The sequence below is a fragment of the Schistocerca nitens genome, chromosome 12 (genome assembly GCF_023898315.1).
Source record: "Schistocerca nitens isolate TAMUIC-IGC-003100 chromosome 12, iqSchNite1.1, whole genome shotgun sequence".
NCBI classification, from domain to species: Eukaryota; Metazoa; Arthropoda; class Insecta; order Orthoptera; family Acrididae; genus Schistocerca; species Schistocerca nitens.
In genome coordinates, this window is record NC_064625.1 from 5,121,723 (window position 1) to 5,140,897 (window position 19,175).

Sequence of the window (19,175 nt, forward strand, 5' to 3'; positions counted from 1 at the left end):
GAGGGCATTGATGTAACATGTTCTGCACTCGACAGTGAAAGAGAACTTCACAGAACAATGGTCTGGCCCACTACCAGCTCACCTACCAGTGATCAGATCCAGAACGCACAGATACGATTTCCCAATACTCGGTAGTTCTAGGTGTTATCTTTAATTACCATTTACACATCTTCTATTGGACGCAAGCACACAGCACAAACTAAACCGGTGTTTTGGTTGACACTATCGACACAAAATATTTGGTACCGATCTGAATGTATGCCTGACATCTGGAGGTTTGGGTGTTAGTTGTTGGGTTTGTGTAGCACAGTAAGAATGACTCAGCAGATGCTTGAATGAGCCCAGTCAGCTGGCATATTTATGGTAAGCTACTCTGCAGATTAATTGTTAGAAAACATGGAAGTTCATTATATGCAGAGTTGCCATATATAGCCAGGACACTCTTGAGAGGGGGGATGTAGCAATGAAGAAAAGAAATTGTTCCATATAGCTGCATTTTGTTTAGAACACAGTTACATGAAAGATGTTGCAGCAGTAGTTGGTACAAATTCTTTCATCAAATCAATGTGGACATCAGCAAGAATACTCTTTACACAGCAGCGGCTTGTGCTGGAATAGAAAACAAATATTCAAATTTTAGGTTGGCATTTGCGTTCACGATTTTCTGTTTCTTTAAGGAAGTAAATCTACTTTTCTTCCACAGAGTTTTTAGACTATTATTCCGAGTTGGGCTTAGTCGCTAAAAAGCTCTTCAAATCTCATATTCCAGAAAACAACTGTCTCTTGAAATGTTCACATTTTTTTTAGTCAGGTATATTATAGTACTTCACATTACCCATTCTGGCTTTTCATATAGCGCCATCCAATCAAAATTTCGATATTTATTAAAATAATAAGCCCATTCCACTTAGTCATCAAATGCTATGTTATAGAAAGCCATTGTCTGTTCCTCAAACTTGGTAATCAAATTGATGATCAGGTTCCATACTCCGAGAAGCGTAGGGGACGATGCGGGAGACCCGCACCTCCGACTAGGCAAGGTCCTAGCGGAGGTGGTTTGCCATTGCCTTCTTCCGTCCGTTATGAAGACGGCATTAAGACCTAGTCGTCTCGAGGCGGCAAAATCCCTGACCCCGCCGGGAATCGAACCCGCGACCCTGTGCATAGGAAGCTAGAACTCTATTGCAATACCACGAGTTGCAGGCAGTAATCAAATTACCCACACTTTATTATTCTCCACGATTTTTATGTTTGAAAAAAACAGAGCCAAGTTTGACTGCACAAACATGAAAATAATTTCACTGATCGGACTACTGAAAAAAAAAAAATCTGAAATTATATTTGGTGGCCTGGTTTTGTGTGAGACGATCTTGTCAACGTAAACTTGACATAAATAAAACTGAGGGATACGTTTACATGTTGCACTTACAGACTAACTTCAATATTCAAGCCAAGCTCATAGCAGTATTTTGCGAAAATGGGACAAAATGAACGGTGATGCTTCCGATACACCGGAACGGATTGCAACCCTTATTTGTGAAATTTAAAAGATCTCCATAGTGTTCGTACTTTTCCGGTAATTTTTTTTTCACAAAATGGCTCGTTTTTGTATAGATTGATCAATGGAAAGTATTACAATTTTTCAAAAGATGGGAATCTAATTTTTATTTGCTGATATTATCTAAAATTTCGGAATACAGTCTTCGTAAGTAGTTATCAAGTGATTCAGCCTTCATTATTTTATTGGTGTTAAGTTCGTCCCCAGTTTTATCGAAAACAGACGATTACAACGGTTCAAAGTTCTTTCCTTTTACAGCTGGTGCTGAAACTCCACTATTTTGTTACTGCAACATAAAATCTCAACATTCTTGGACTGGAGCGCGATGAACAGTACACATGAAAATTCCAGCAAGCTCGACAACACTTCTATTAAAAATTTATTTTTGAAATCCTTAAACACACCAGAAAATCCTCTAAATGCATTTCAGCCAAGTTTTCGAAATCTCTGCTTTCACAGTCATGTTCAAAAACCATCAATGCCACGACGTGCATCGGATATGAGCTATTGATGGAAGATTTCTGGGCATGAAAACCAAAAGTTCATGCATCTTTTTAGGGGAATAAGAGAAGAAAGATGCAGAGATTTAGGGCCACTGAACAAGACTAACCTCTTTGTTGGACTAGACTATTGAGGTACCTAATTAATAAGATGGTCATAGCAATGTATGAAGAAGGCTGCAGGGTATTTATCTGATACTTCATGTAAAAGACCATTAAAGTGTCCACTCATACTGACATTCTATCGTATGTCTGGGCACTTAATTGATCGCCAGATTGATATATGTCCGTTATTTTGTTTAGAAATGCCACATAATTCTTACTATTGAACTCATTAATTCTCATTGTGGCCTCAGACTATCAGTTCCTTTTTCCCTAAAAAGAGTACGACATTAACGAGCCTTTTTCATAACTGCTTGTTCTGTTTAATTAGTTCATTGTGAAGCTATTTTTCAGCTCTTCGTTGTCAATCCCATAAAATATCAGTTCTAGTAGAAGCCGACATAAATGTGAATAAAAGTAGAAAGATGACTTTCAAACTTTTTCCAGTATTCAGATCCTTGATAATACCATATAATTTTTCTGTTTAAAAATAGCAACAGTAAAATTTGTTTACCAGATGGTTCAAATGGATCTGAGCACTATGGGACTTAACATCTGTGGTCATCAGTCCCCTAGAACTTAGAACTACATAAACCTAACTAACCTAAGGACATCACACACATCCATGCCCGAGGCAGGATTCGAACCTGCGACCGTAGCAGTCCCACGGTTCCGGACTGCAGCGCCTAAAACCGCACGGCCACAAAGACCGGCATTTGTTTACCATACCACACCTGCAAATCATACAAAAATGGTACAAATGGCTCTGAGCACTATGCGACTTAACTTCTGAGGTCATCAGTCGCCTAGAACTTAGAACTAATTAAACCTAACTAACCTCACACACATCCATGCTCTAGACTGTAGCGCCTAGAACCGCACGGCCAAATGATAGTTTCCTACGTTAATGGCATTTGGATCCTCCTGCCGCACTTTTTTCGTTTCATTATAAATAAGCAACGAAAAACTGGTGTTTAATAAGTCTTACTAGGCTTTCGCTACCAATACTAAATATTTAAACCTCCAACTTCATGGCATAAGCAATTATGCAATCGTGCACAACGCGATAAAAATAACCAATACAAGTCGTTGGAAACCACCCCCAACGCCTTGGTCTGGTTTAGCTAGCAGAAGGCGCTTTTCCAGGGAGCACAGCTGCATAGACATTGAGAACAATGGGGGTGGAAGAAAAATTAAAAAAAAGGAGTTATTACGTCATAAACTTGAAGCAGACGTCTGCCATCTTAAGCAGGCCAAAATACATTTGGTTCACGGCACTTATACCTACCTCCATGGTTCACAGCGGTGATACTTCCTCGTGACGTCACTCCGACGTACCCGCATCCAGTTTCGATTGTTTCATAACAAGTGCCAGCCAGCTTTATTTATATGAGTACTAATCGATCCCATTGTAATCTAAACTTTAAAGGAATCATTCGTTCGTAAGTGGAGCCGTTCGAGCAATATTTTGTTTTGTACACACGTATTATGGTTGAACTGTTTACTTTCATTGTGGTGGTTTTATTTTTGGCATTTGACTTTCGATTTGCCTTATTTAGTGTCCGTTCTCTCTTCTGTTTTCCATTGCCTTCCCAATCTCTAACGCTCAGGCATGCGAGCCACACTGTAATAACGGTCTCGTCCCCGCAGAACACAAGGTTGCGTAACCGCGGTGATTGTTGGGGGGGGCATCATCGCATCCCCTAAATTCCTACCCCTTTAAAAAAGATTCTGGCCAGAATAGCCGGATACAGCAGTCGTGTGTGCTTTGCTTTTCTGAGGATGGTTTTGGCTGAAAACTTACGTGAACACACTTTTTGTCGTGCCTGCCTGGTGCTTGGCGTGTGGGGTCAACTGAAGAATGGAATACAACTCGGCGGCTTTGACCAATGAATGATGTTATATTTTAGTCATAGATATTAGTTTGTTTATTTTCGAGCCGTAGATGATAAATCTAATATCTTCTGGGGCAAAGCGTCACAATTGTAAATAAATGAATGTGCTATTAAACATTAGATACTTCATACGCTTTCTGCCGCTTGCCCTTTTAATAATTCTGAATCTTTTGAATGCACATTTTGAATTATACCACTGTCTGATAGTGAGTCGTTCCAGTTGCTGTTTCCTCAGCAGTTGATTCGTATCCTGTATTACGTGGTTCGACTTAAGACTAAGATACTAGTACTAGCGAACGCAAAAAGGAAAGTCATATATGAGTGCGTAGCACAAACATCTTGTACCTCAGTTAAACTACCAAAGTTGCATCATATTCTTCAGTTGACCTATACAGGTCTGCTGAGGTACGCGATACAAATTTTACGTTTATCGCCTTTTTTCACCTTCGTCAGTACTAATATACTATTCATCAGTTCTCCTATGTAGGTCAACTGAAGTACAGGATACATATTTTATGTAGTATCTTATTCTTCAGTTGACCTGTATAGGTCAATTGAAGTATAGGATACAAATTTTACTTTTGTCGCTTTCTCTAGTAGCCTAGCCTTCAGTAGACCTGCATAAATCAACAGAAGAGGATACTAGGACCTTACACTGCTAGAAAAGTGATATATATGTAACATTACGTTCCAAACATGGCTATACCTGGTATATATCCACTATGTGTTTTCCCTACTCTTCATTCCTGTGCTTGTCAACATCCGTCTCTGTCTTTGCAATACATCATCTGTGGTAAATTATGACGTCGCTTGTCATAATTTAATCGTTTGTTCGTGTTAATTCATTAGGTACTTTTATCGTCCTTAGTGCTTTTGAGACAGGTTGGATAGTGTTTTTCGTTCTGGACAATGTTTACTTGAGTCTACCTATATAGGTCAACTGAAGTACGGGTGCAAATTTGGGATATATTCTAGTGTCAGATTCCACTCGTCGACTTTGAGCAGTGACGTCATATCAGAGCCGAGGACGCTACATGGTGGTAAACTCTCAAAGCAGCAGATGATATTTGCAAACAAAAGAATGTGGCATACGATAAAATTAGTCACAATCCTCGCGATTACATACTTATCCACGAATTGTATCGAAATGAATTGAAGATAATGCAAATAAACGAGAAAGAAATATAGACGTGTGTGAAATAAATTATTGTCGCCATTTGTACGAGCAAGAATAGAACAGAGAACCTTTAAATTCGATTGTTACACCTGCGCTAGCATCAGCTGAACAACAGGATACTAGTAATAGCGAAAAACGCGATATACATTTGTATCCTGTACTTTCACAGACCTATTTAGTTTATGGCTCTCAGCACTATGGGACTCAGGTCATCAGTCCTCTAGAACTACTTAAACCTAACTAACCTAAGGACAACACACACATCCATACCCGAGGCAGGATTCGAAGCCGCGACCGCAGCGGTCACGCGGCTCCAGACTGTAGCGCCTAGAACCGCAAGGCAATCGGGGCCCGGGCTCTATTTAGTTTAGCTGAAGAATAGGGTACTAGTACTAGTGAAGACGAAATAAGCGACAACTGTAATATTTTTAACGTGTAGGATACCATTAATAGCGAAAGCAAAAAAGCTACATAACATTTGTATCCCATACTTCGGTTGACCTGTGTAAGTAAAGTACAGCTATCAATATAGGTCAGCTGAGATTCGCCATGGCGATATTACGTATTCCTTTTCTTTTGCCTTCACTAGCACTAGTATCATATTCTTGTTGATCTATATATATCAACTGAAAAATAGGATACGAGTACTGAAAAAAGGCGATATAGGTAACATTGCATTCGAAAAATTGATGTATGTGATAAACGTTTTTCAACATTTGTCCATGCTTGTAAGCCTTTGCAATGCATCATTTGTGATAACTTGTGACGGCATTGCTCAAACTGACGGGTTGTATCCGATTCTTCAGTATTACCGTCTATCCGCTTCACAGTAGTTTTTCCCCCATGAAGTTTGCTGTAAATAACCCTTAGCACTTCGAAGGAACAATGATGCACGTAACTACAATACCAGAGGAAGAAATAAAACGACATTCATTACGCCACATTAAGGTTGTCTGTAGCAGAAACACGGGTTCACAATGCTGTCTGTCATTTTATATCAGTGGGTAATTGAACTTCCTTTTGGTTGCAGCAAAGTAAAATTTGAAACTAAACTGAAAAGTTTCTCTTTGACGTAAAAGATGATGGGTAGGAATTGCTGTCAGAGACCTGCCTTTAATTCAAAAATGATAAAAAGCTAATAAATGCTCAATATGGAAGCATATTCACCGACAAATTCGATGTAAATATATAATCATATCATGGAGCGTGTAACTAATGAGTGAAATTTCCCGTCGCACCCCCTTGGTTTTAGTGTTAAGGTGGCCCAGTGTGTACCCCCCCAAAAATTGGACAGAGATCAAGCATGAAAAGAGGAAGTCGTACTCTGGAAAACGAAGCAAATTTGTAACAGTGAACGATCCAAGCTCAAGATGTGTAATTTCGAGCGAGTTCAAATAGCGACGGCGTCTTGATTATGTGGTAGCGGTGTTGGACTGCGGAGGGGGATACCCGTGTTCAAATCTCGATCGATCTCCATACGCCGCGCTACCTCTATATTAACAAATGGAACAATTCAGAGATGTGGCGTTGCCACGTCGCTTTGTGGTCCACACCACGTCCGTTTATCGCAACGAGCGGCGCACCGAAGTGATGCGCGGCATGAGACGCCAAGTAGCGCGCTGCTATTTACATTAATCTGAAGTCATTCTATGTGCCTCAAAATAATTCGTTTCTGTACTTAAAGCAAATCTATACCCGTCTCTGTAGATGGTTCCCCAGAAACACTTACTTTTTCACTTAAAAAAACACTGGTTTGGGATTCGCCCATGTTCACTATGCAGTCGATTTTGGAGCTAACTAGTCTGACATCACAGCTTGATAGTAAACTGTTTTATTTTCATTTTTTGCCCATTGTTTTTGTGTTACTTCCCAAGTAAGTAAACCACCACAAATATTATGAGAAGTGGAGACTAGTCATCAGCCAGGTTACATTTGGTGGATTTTAGGACATACGTTGCTGTATACAAAATATAACCAACATATCGAAATAGTTTTTAACGGTGGAAGATCAGCTATACCTGCCACCAGTCTCGCGTGAGACATCGTTTTGATGACGCGCCGCACTCGACGTTATGGCCGCACGCTAAGCAAATTAGCAGCTCGTGTCCCTGTTCCGTATGTGGTTCATGAAGTCAATTACAATCACACTGTAACTTAATATGGCGTTAAGAATTATTAAAATTTTAAAATGAGAGGTAGACGATCGTAAGTCGAGTGGAAGTGTTAGCTATATAATGTAGTCTTTTCTACACTAAGTTTCATTCACGACACATTCAGCACTTATTTTCGCTCATATATTGTCGAACAGAAGGCTTGTTTCCCAACGAGCAACGAATGAGAAATGGGATTATGCTATTGACATAACTAAAGTATTTTGTGTTCTGGATGTTTTATACTTACCTGTTTTACGTTTACATATTTGGGCTTTCTTGATTAAGGTATGTATACAAGTAAAACGCTATTTTGAATATTTTTGTAACAGTTATGTTATCTTTGAAGCTGGACGAATGACGTTGAATCTGTGCAGTTACAAAGTTCTGCTGCTGAAGCACACTGATTTTACTGTCTCTCTGATTGCAGAAATAGAAACGTTATTTTGAGAAAGTACAACATTTGTCAAAACGCATAATGTTTACTGCAATAACAGAAGATACTGAAAAAATTACACTATTTCTGTTGCAAGTATAGTAAAACATTTAGTCAGCATTAAGGGGCCTGACAATACTAGTTTGTCAAACCTTCAATATACTGAATCGACCTCACGCTATCAATAACATTGACAAGAACGTGTGCTGTAGTTATATTACCTGTAGCTCGCAAGCAACAGAAAGCAAAGAATGAACAATACTGGATGAAATGATGACCGAATGGTCACATGTTAATTTACTGATTGAAATCAGAATCACGGATCCGAAAGATTTCATAAATTAGTTTCCGAAGAGTTCTGCATCATTATTAGTGTTGATACGAGATAAAATGGGGAAGCAAAATATATTAATGAGGGAGGCAGTCGCGATCGACAAGAGATTATGAGCAACTTCGAGATGTCTGGCGACAGACAGGTCGTTGTAATGCTCGAAGTTGTTCAGTTCTGTAATATCAGCAAGCACAATTAGTAAAATTCTATGGAAAACTGCGAAGCGACTGTAACTGCTGGGTAGGACCTGTTCGGACAATTAACGTAAAACTTGAAACTTCCTGGCAGATTAAAACTGTGTACCGGAAGGAGACTCGAAGACGGGACCTTTGTCTTTCGCGGGCAACTGCCCTGGAAGGTAGGAGACAAGGAACTGGCGGAATTGAAGCTGTGAGGAAGGGTCGTGACTAGTGCGTGGTTAGCTCAGAAGGTAGAGGACTTGCCCGCGAAAGGCGAAGTTCCCGAGTTTGAGTCTCGGTCCGGCACACAGTTTTAATCTGCCAGGAAGTTTCATAACAGCACACACTCCGCTGCAGCGCGAAAATGTTATTCTGGTAACACAAAACTTTTTTTTTTAAATTATTGCTTTGTGGCAACTGGGTGAAATTGACATGTCTTTCACAGATCTGTTAATAATATCTTCTAGATATACGACGGTATGCAGTGATGGACAAAAACTGTAGCTGAAAAGTGCAAGAGAAAAAGCAGTGGAATTTTCAAAGTAGCTGAATTTCTACTCATATTCGTACAGCAATGTACAAGCAAATCCTGTTATCATCAATATGAACAGGTTGTAATTTTTTGTTGTTATACTTCACAGAAGTGCCTGGTTTTACCTCTTAAATGTGTAATTTGACTCCTTCAACGTGTCTGAAGCCTCTGCTTCATGATTTGTTGTTTTGAACACAATGTGTGCGCGACTAAAGGAACTACTGTTGTCACAGGAAAAAATATTTGCAATTGCCATCTTTCTGTTAAGAGTACAGTCTTACCAGAAGACCAAGAGAACAGCAGAACGCAACTGAAAGCCTTCATTAGTGATTATTGGTAACCAGATTGTCACTGGAAGATGAAATTCTGTGTGTGTAAAGTGGTACAGGAATACTGTACCTGTTCTTATTTTCTTAGCATCAGACAGTTATCTCAGAGGTTAGTTGGCTACATATGGAGTAATTTGGAGAGAAACCAATAAATCAGTGAGATTAGTTAACTCTCAGCCTGTATCAGGCACCTGACCTCTGTGATTGTCCTTCAAGTTGTTGGCAGTGCATATGAAATGTGTCATCAGATAGAAATTGTGTCCAAAAGGTAGGTTGGTTGTAAATTGCACCACTGCATTTGCATGGGGGGATATCTGTGTCTCACCAGTCTGTGATAATCACAGCATCAAAGCTAAGATTTGCATGGGCCATTCTCTCTCTCTCTATCTTTGTAGTATTTCTTCAATTAATTACTGATTGAGATAGCATGCATCTGAGGAAGTGACCCTCTATTTCCTCCAGAAAAGACATGTTGCTGAGGCTGGAACAGCTGGAGGCAGTGCTGTGTGACCTGATAAGCTGTGCTGTGCAGAGTCACTGTTGGATCGGTCAGCCACCACACAGCCACAGTCCCAGCACCCTTTGACTACAAGTACTTGTGCATCAATGAGCATCACTGTTTCTCGATCTGCCAAATTTTTGTTTATTTACTTTTCTAGTGTGCAGTTTAAATCATAGTGCAGCTAATATTGCATTGATTTCTATAGACACTACGTAAACACACAGTTTGTACATTAAAAAAAAATTAAAGTTATGTGGACCCACATCCAGGAGGATGGCGTTATAAATTACCGCTTGACATTCTGGATATAGGTTTTCCAGTCTCATTAAATTATTTAAGGCAAAAGCTGAAATGGCTGCTTTGAAAAGCAACCTTTCCCAGTCGGTTATGCGATTTCTGTTCTTTCAAACATGTCGAAAAGAACAGACACCACATCCAATTTGCCTTGGTGGACAGTGAATCCATCAATACAGATGCAGTACGACATTCGACCTGCCAGAATCGTAAAGTAGCAAGCATGGAAGATACGCTCGGGGACTGCAGATAGATGGTGCTAGGTGGGAATGTGGGTCAACCGGGAGGTGTGCTGAGACAATCGTGCAATTGCAATGAACTGTGTTTGGATGGTGCAGTGGGTAACACGTCTGCGTAGTAACAAAGAGTTTCCGCATTTGAATCTCAGTCCGGCACACATTTTCACTCATTGCCGCTGACTCTGCCATAAAGTCCTGACACAGCTGCCATCAATAGTTCCTTCCCTTTCCTTTCTCCCCCCTGCAGCTTCAGTATACATAATATTTTGACAAGAGATTTTTTGACGTACACTACTTCTACGATACTCGAACAGTCCACGGGAGTACTGCCGGTCCATAGTGTCCAACGGGCACAATATTTCGGTGATCAGCCATGTCGCCATCATCAGGTGCGAAATATTGTGCCGTTTGGACACTATGGCCTGGCAGTACACCCGTGGACTGTTTGAGCAAGAAATATGCCGCGAGAAACTAAACCATTACTTCTACAATGTTTTTGAAAGTAATTCCAGTTGCCAAAAATTACCATTTCTTGGCTGCTTGTTCTCTTTCATGGTCTTCAATTAGCACTTATCAACAGATAAGGCAATCAACATATCCTGCTGTAATTGTGTGTGTTTTAGAGACAAAATAATTACAATAATATACTGAAGGACTTGACTACTTACTTGTCACTGGACATGACCAACATGATACATGTCTACAGGAGCTTCTGAAAGTGGACAAGGAAACACAGCAAACCACATGATCATTTCACACATCCTTCCATCAGCTTAGTCAGGGAAGAAGTTTTACAATGATTTCTAGTCTACCATAGAAAAACACTGATGTGCAATGCTGTTGTGTGTGCAAATTAGTACATGAACCATTGCTAATTTGAGGGAACCCTATGATACAGTTGAGAAGCTTGTCTCCAATTTGACAGATTGCAATAAAAGTTTTACTCTGGCCAGTACTTCTCTCTTGCCTTACAAACTTCACAGAAATTCTCTTAGTCTGTTGAAGCAGCACTCCTGAAAGAAATGATATTGCAGAGAAATGATTTAGCCACAGCCCAGGCATTTACATCCAGACTTAATCCAATGCTCTGCATTGTTGGGTACACAATTTTGAAAACTTGTGGTGTATTAAAACTGTGATAGATTTATTCATCCATAGAATTTAGTCTGCACAATCAGTCGGTCAGTCAACTGAATATTCTCAGACTTTGCCTCCATGTTCATTCTAATTAGTCAACCATTAGAGTGTCATAATTTTGATCATGTAATCTCATGTTGTGCATTTTTGCTTACGATTCTTCATTAATAATTATTGCCCAACTTTGATTTGTAATAGTTCACTGTTAACCAGTGATATTCATTTATTTGTGATTGGATACTATTGACTTTATTTGTGATCATATCCAAATGCCACATTTTATAGTGTTATTTGTGGCCTAAGCTTTTGCAGCCTCTGTACATGCTGACTGGAGTACTATCACAATTCTGTGTGTCTTTTGACCAAAAAAAATTTCAATAGCAGTTTGTTAAATTTTTGCCCTAGAGCAACATAACGAGCCAGAGCAGCGCCGAAAGATGGTAAGAGAGTGTCACACAGCGCACTCAGGAGATTTCGGGCTACAAGTCAGAAGAGCTGTGTCACCTGCAGAAGTAGCTGGTCAAGATGGGAAACACACTAAACAATCAGTAGCAGCGGCCTTAGTCATCAGACCATGTGGGGTACATCGACATGGTGCATAACCACCACAGGTTGCAGTATGTGGCTGTGTATTGTACAGGAAAAGTGGAGGCACATCAGATATGCTTTATTGGCTTCACAGATTTCTCTGTTTTTAGTAGGGGGAAAAAAATACTGTTCTGTCTGTCTTTGACACAGTTGTGTAGAAGGTGACGGGAAACTGGCTTAATGCAGAATTTGTGAATGTTTACATATATGTAAGGTGACTTCTGATATTTCCTATGCGTACATGTTGAAACCAAATGTGTCAGATGTTATATATATTTACTTCATAAATGTAGATCCTAACATTTCACACACAACTTAAATGTCCTCTTTCTGTCCTAACTCCACATGTTTTTGGACTGATTTTATTCAAATATATGCATGTAGGTTTGGATTATGAAGGCAGAAAAAAAGAACCCTTGCTGTATACTCTGCTGTAAACTACATGTTTCATAAACAGATATGGAATGCATTTGTCTGAATTATGCTTGGGATCTTGCTGTCATCCTGGTGAAACAACAGAGTGACAGGATTAAAGCTACTTGCTTACCTACTTTTGGTTAATATATTGCTACTGATACCACCTGATGACCAGCACCATTGGTTGTGTGATGGTGCCATAGTAGAGTCAATGAAAGACGATCCCATACAGTTGCAGCAGGCTCGGTGTGACTGATTTCTGCATCTCCTTCACCCAGTCACATAATGCAATTTTGTGTATGTCTCTGTGGAAACACCTCAGCTCTGTAGATGGCTACTGTTTTCACCTGTAGCCATTTGCACTTCACAGCTGAAAGCTGACAACACCACTGCTGGCAATCTGTGACATTCTTTTGCCGACCTTTTTTTTCTCTCACTGCCTTGGTGACCGAGGATTAAAATTGCTGTATACATACGATAACAATGATGGGGAGATTTAAATGCTGAAATATTTGGGATGTCAATAATGTTACTGGCTGCAGTCCCATAAGTTATTTGAACATTCAGTATGCTGGGTAAAGCTCATGTCGTCTTACATTTCTGCTTTTACTTGATGTTCTACATAATTTCAAGATATATCTATATGAATCAAGGTACCGTATATCTTGGAGAATTTTTGGAAGTTTGCATGTGTCATGAATAATGGGTCTCCATAGACCACCAACATGTTCATGTTTCAATTGTGTGTTCTACAACTTTTGGCAGCATATTTGTTTTGGAAAATTGTTGCCACTAAATTCCAGTGTAGGTACACACATAATTAGGACAATATTTCCTCATTCAATTTCCTGACTTGCTTGTTTTTAGGACACTTTTGAAAGTTAAAGATCAAAATGTAACTGTAGTTCTTAAGAAATCAGCTGCTGTGATGTAGTTGTCTTCTGCACATATTACACTCAATAAGTTTCCCATCTTCACAGCAGTGTATACTGTCTGCATTTGACATAAATTTGAGCAATTTTATGAGCGACTGATATGCAAGTTTGCTGGAGAGATGTTAAGCATTCTTCCCACTCACCATAAGCAAATGGAATGGAAAGAAGTACTAGTACCTGGAGCAGTGCAAAATACCTTCTCCCATGCACGCCACAGTGCTGTGCAGTGTGTGGATGCAGATCAACTCTCACATCTCTTCTTCTGTAACTACTGACAGTGAGCTCACCTTGAGTCTGACACTACAAGACCTCTGCTGCTGTCAAAATTCTTTCATTACATGATTCAGCTCAGCTTACACAAAGGGATCAATTACCAATTTTGATGTCTGAAAAGAGAAAAAGGGAATACCCAACCACAATATATGTATTTTAATAATGTAACAATATTATGAAAAGGATAGTTGCTACTTACCATATACTGGAGATGCTAAGGCGCAGATGGGCACAACAAAAAGACTGTCACAAAATAAGCTCTCGGCCAACAAGGACTTCATCAAAAATAGATTACACACACACACACACACACACACACACACACACACACACACACACACACACACACACACAGAGAGAGAGAGAGAGAGAGAGAGAGAGAGAGTGTATGTGTATTTTTGACAAAGGCTTTGTTATCCGAAAGCTAATTTTGTGACAGTCCTTATGTTGTGCCTATCTGCGACGCAGAATTTACACTATATGGTGAGTAGCAACTATCCTTTTCATAATATTGTTACATTCCATTCTGGATTTTCTATTGTTTTATTTAAATAATGTCATAGTTCCACCATCAAGAGCTGCTGAGATGTTATGACCAGTTTCAATCCTCAGACCATTGTGAGGTATCCTGTGTACAAAAGGAGATAACCTGTGAAATGCATTTCATATTTCACTGTCAATACAATACTACTTGGTGTATGTGCTAATTAAAAGTCACCTAATAACACATCACCTACTAGCAAGTTGCTTATGAAAATTCACCTAATACATCACCTACTAACAAAGTGATTTATAACAGTTAACATGGCCAATGGCATCATACAGCATAAAATCCATCAAAGACATGAAAATTAAAAGTATGATACAGTAAGTATTGCTGCTGATAGTGTACAGACATATAATGAATTACTTAAATGTGATGCACTTATACAGCATCATCTGCTGTCAATTTTTAATGTACATTATATTTTCAATAATAAAATGTACCAAACACTATTAATGTTCATTTATGTACAATCTAATTCCAACATTTCATGCAGACACACACCTTATACTGGTGACTACACAGCTGTTTTATGTCCACAAGTCAAACGAAAAATGATACAGAGGGTTTGCATGCATAACACACTTGTTAAATGAAAATGCAAGATCAGTTCCTGGATGTTCTACAGAGCTTCAACTTGTATCCATACATAGCTACTAGCCCTACTAGAGTAACAAGCTCTTCAGAAAGTCTCAGATAATTTCTTCACAAATATAGGAGCCACAGATAAAGATGTAATTAATGTCAACCTAGGAGTATCCAATCACAATGCAGTTATCCTTAAAATTCTCACAGCCCCAGTGACTAAAAATGCTTTACATCAAATGTACAGCAGAACTTTCTCCTCTAACAGTTGCAGTCATTTCGTAAATACACTGGTTAACCAATCATGGGCAGAAGTATTGTTACAATCAAGCACAAATGCTGCATATAATGTTTTCTTTTCCCTCTTTATATTAAAGTTTGAAATGCCGTTTCTGAAAAATCTTGTCAGAACAAACTCATACGAGCAGTTACATACTAATTCTTGGATTACGACAGGTATTAGAAATTCATCCAGGACAATGAAAATGCTTAACTCTAAAATGAAAAGTTTACTAACCCCAACTACAAAAGATATACTGAAAGTTAATAATGAAAGCAAAATTACTAAGTAGTGATAGATTAATAAGAAAATGGGCAATAAATCAAGAACTACTTGGGAAAACATGGAAAGGGAAACAGGTAACAGCCTCATGGATCAGGAGATAGTGCCAAAAATTGTGAAAATGTTGAATTAAAAGATGAAACTCTGGAAGATTACATGAATAACTATTCTTTAAGTGTACCGGTGTCATTAAGCAAAAACTTTACTAAATGCAAGAAATTAACATCTTCGAAAACAGCCAGTAGTATGATGTTAACTCCCACAAATGTAAATGAAATATTAAAGGTGATAAATAGTCTAAAACCAAAAATGTCTGCAGGTGTGTATGAAGTGTTAGTAATTAAAAAAGTTACCCAACAAATTGTAAAGCCCCTGGTACATATTGCCAATTTGTCATTGCAGAGGTTGAAAATCTCCAAGGTTAGACCACTGTTTAAAAAAGGAGATCCATATATAATGTAGAAAATTACAGACCAATTTCCATTCTCTAAACATTTTCCAAAATTTTAGAGACATCAGTGAAAAAAATCAGGCTTTTAAGTTACTTAGATACATACAAACTTCTGAACTGCAAGCAACATGGCTTCCGTTCAGGCCACAGCACACAATCAGCCAACCATGCCTACACTGATTATATTGTTAGGAATATTGACAACAAAAAATATGTAGTAGGAATTGACTTAGGTCTATCGAAAGACTTTGATACAGTAAATCACCAAATTTTGCTAAACAAGAAGGAGGCAATAGGAGTAAGCAGAGTTGTGTGGAAATGGTTTGGATCTTACCTTTAAGACAGAACTCAGGTCATAGAAATCATCTCTGACCACAATAACCAGAAAGTAAAATGGGTTTCAGATGCAAAAAAAGGGGAAATCGGCATCCTGCAGGGCAGTGTTCTTGGTCTCTTATTGTTCTTGGTTTATATAAACGACAAACAATCTAAATATTGCTACCAAAATTATGTTGTTTGAAGATGACATGAGCATAATTATAAGTGATGATAAAAATTACTATCCACCACGACTGATATAGTCCTGAAATATATACACCTGTGGTTTGATGCTAACAAATTAACATTTAACTTAATTAAAACAAATTATAACCAGATGGCAAAGCAACTGAAGGAAATAACCTCCTGTTAAAACTGAGTGACAAGAGAAGGAGAATGTGCAATCCATCGAGTTTATGGGCATGCACTTTGATCAAAACTTAAGCTGGAAAAAGCATATCAAATATTTATCCCACAGGCTCAATTTGGCATGAGACTGAGAATTATATGTGAAGTATGCAGCATAGAGTGTGCTAGATTAGTGTATTTTGCTTACTTTCGGTCTATTGTCTTATGGTATAGTAATCTGGGGTAAGCAGTGTAAATGAAGGAAAGAACACATGAAGTAAAATTTAAGACTGAGCTTAAAAATTACCTTTTAAGAAAAAGTTTCTATGACATAGCTGAGTACTTTGAATGTGTGTAAAATTATTGTCTTAATATTTATGTACATGTTCATGACAAATGTTGCACTCTCAAAAATTCATTGAAAATAGCTATTTAAGTGACATTCCATTATTATGTTTGTATTACATGTACTTTGAAAGTAATTAAACTTGTCACAATTCCTAAATCACATAAATGATTCACAGGAAGATAATAAAATGAAATTTTACATATTATATATCATATGACACAGTCGTATACAAAAACTCAGCAATGTATACTTTGTGTGCAATAGCATACTATATGTATTACAACAACATTAGCACTGACAGTCATGATGTGCTAATAAGTAGTGACTGATATTCATGTATACTCCTCTATCTGAATTTTCTCCTCCTCACATTTTGTATGTGCAATGTTTTTCTTACACTGTGACCTTTGAGGGAAACAACACTCTTTAGTTTTAATGTAAGTGGAGCACAAGAAAGTACATTTTAGTACATTTTTATGTATGGTACGTTGCTAACTTGAAGTAATGTGTACATATGCTCACAGTTAGGTTCTGATTCATAGGAAACATTAACCATAGTGAACTATAATATGTAGGCTGACAATATGTAGGAACATAGTTATAATGGAGGGAAACATTCCACGTGGGAAAAATATATCTAAAAACAAAGATGATGTGACTTACCAAACGAAAGCGCTGGCAGGTCGATAGACACACAAACAAACACAAACATACACACAAAATTCAAGCTTTCGCAACCAATGGTTGCTTCGTCAGGAAAGAGGGAGGGAGAGGGAAAGACGAAAGGATGTGGGTTTTAAGGGAGAGGGTAAGGAGTCATTCCAATCCAGGGAGCAGAAAAACTTACCTTAGGGGGAAAAAAGGATGGGTAGACACACACACACACACACACACACACACACACACACACACACACACACACACACACATATATCCATCCGAACATACACAGACACAAGCAGACATTTGTAAAGGCAAAGAGTTTGGGCAGAGATGTCAGTCGAGGCGGAAGTACAGAGGCAAAGATGTTGTTGAAAGACAGGTAAGGTATGAGCGGCGGCAACTTGAAATTAGCGGAGGTTGAGGCGTGGCGGATAACGAGAAGAGAGGATATACTGAAGGGCAAGTTCCCATCTCCGGAGTTCTGACAGGTTGGAGTTAGTGGGAAGTATCCAGATAACCCGGACGGTGTAACACTGCGCCAAGATGTGCCGGCCGTGCACCGAGGCATGTTTAGCCACAGAGTGATCCTCATTACCAACAAACAGTCTGCCTGTGTCCATTCATGCGAATGGACAGTTTGTTGCTGGTCATTCCCACATAGAAAGCTTCAAAGTGTAGGCAGGTCAGTTGGTAAATCACATGGGTGCTTTCACACGTGGCTCTGCCTTTGATCGTGTACAACTTCCGGGTTACAGGACTGGAGTAGGTGGTGGTGGGAGGGTGCATGGGACAGGTTTTACACCGGGGCCGGTTACAAGGGTAGGAGCCAGAGGGTAGGGAAGGTGGTTTGGGGATTTAATAGGGATGAACTAAGAGGTTACGAAGGTTAGGAGGATTTCATTTCTGCCGTCCACCTAACCTACGTAACCTCTTATTTCATCCTTATGAAATCCCCAAACCACCTTTCCTACCCTCTGGCTCCTACCCTTGTAACCGGCCCCGGTGTAAAACCTGTCCCATGCACCCTCCCACCACCACCTACTCCAGTCCTGTAACCCGGAAGTTGTACACGATCAAAGGCAGAGCCACGTGTGAAAGCACCCATGTGATTTACCAACTGACCTGCCTACACTTTGAAGCTTTCTATGTGGGAATGACCAGCAACAAACTGTCCATTCGCATGAATGGACACAGGCAGACTGTTTGTTGGTAATGAGGATCACTCTGTGGCTAAACATGCCTTGGTGCACGGCCGGCACATCTTGGCGCAGTGTTACACCGTCCGGGTTATCTGGATACTTCCCACTAACTCCAACCTGTCAGAACTCCGGAGATGGGAACTTGCCCTTCAGTATATCATCTCTTCTCGTTATCCGCCAGGCCTCAGCCTCCGCTAATTTCAAGTTGCCGCCGCTCATACCTCACCTGTCTTTCAACAACATCTTTGCCTCTGTACTTCCGCCTCGACTGACATCTCTGCCCAAACTCTTTGCCTTTACAAATGTCTGCTTGTGTCAGTGTATTTGCGGATGGATATGGGTGTATATGACGGTAGTATCTGTTCCCGAAAGAACAGTTACCATGGATGGCCATGCAGCTTTGCTAGAAATGAAATGCTAATTAAATGGACACCCTAGCTGCAAAGAGGCGTTGATGTACTTCATTGGGGACATGTTGAAAATGTGTGCCCCGACTGGGACTCGAACCCGGGATCTCCTGCTTACATGGCAGACGCTCAATCCATCTGAGCCACCGCGGGCACAGAGGATAGTGCGTCTGCA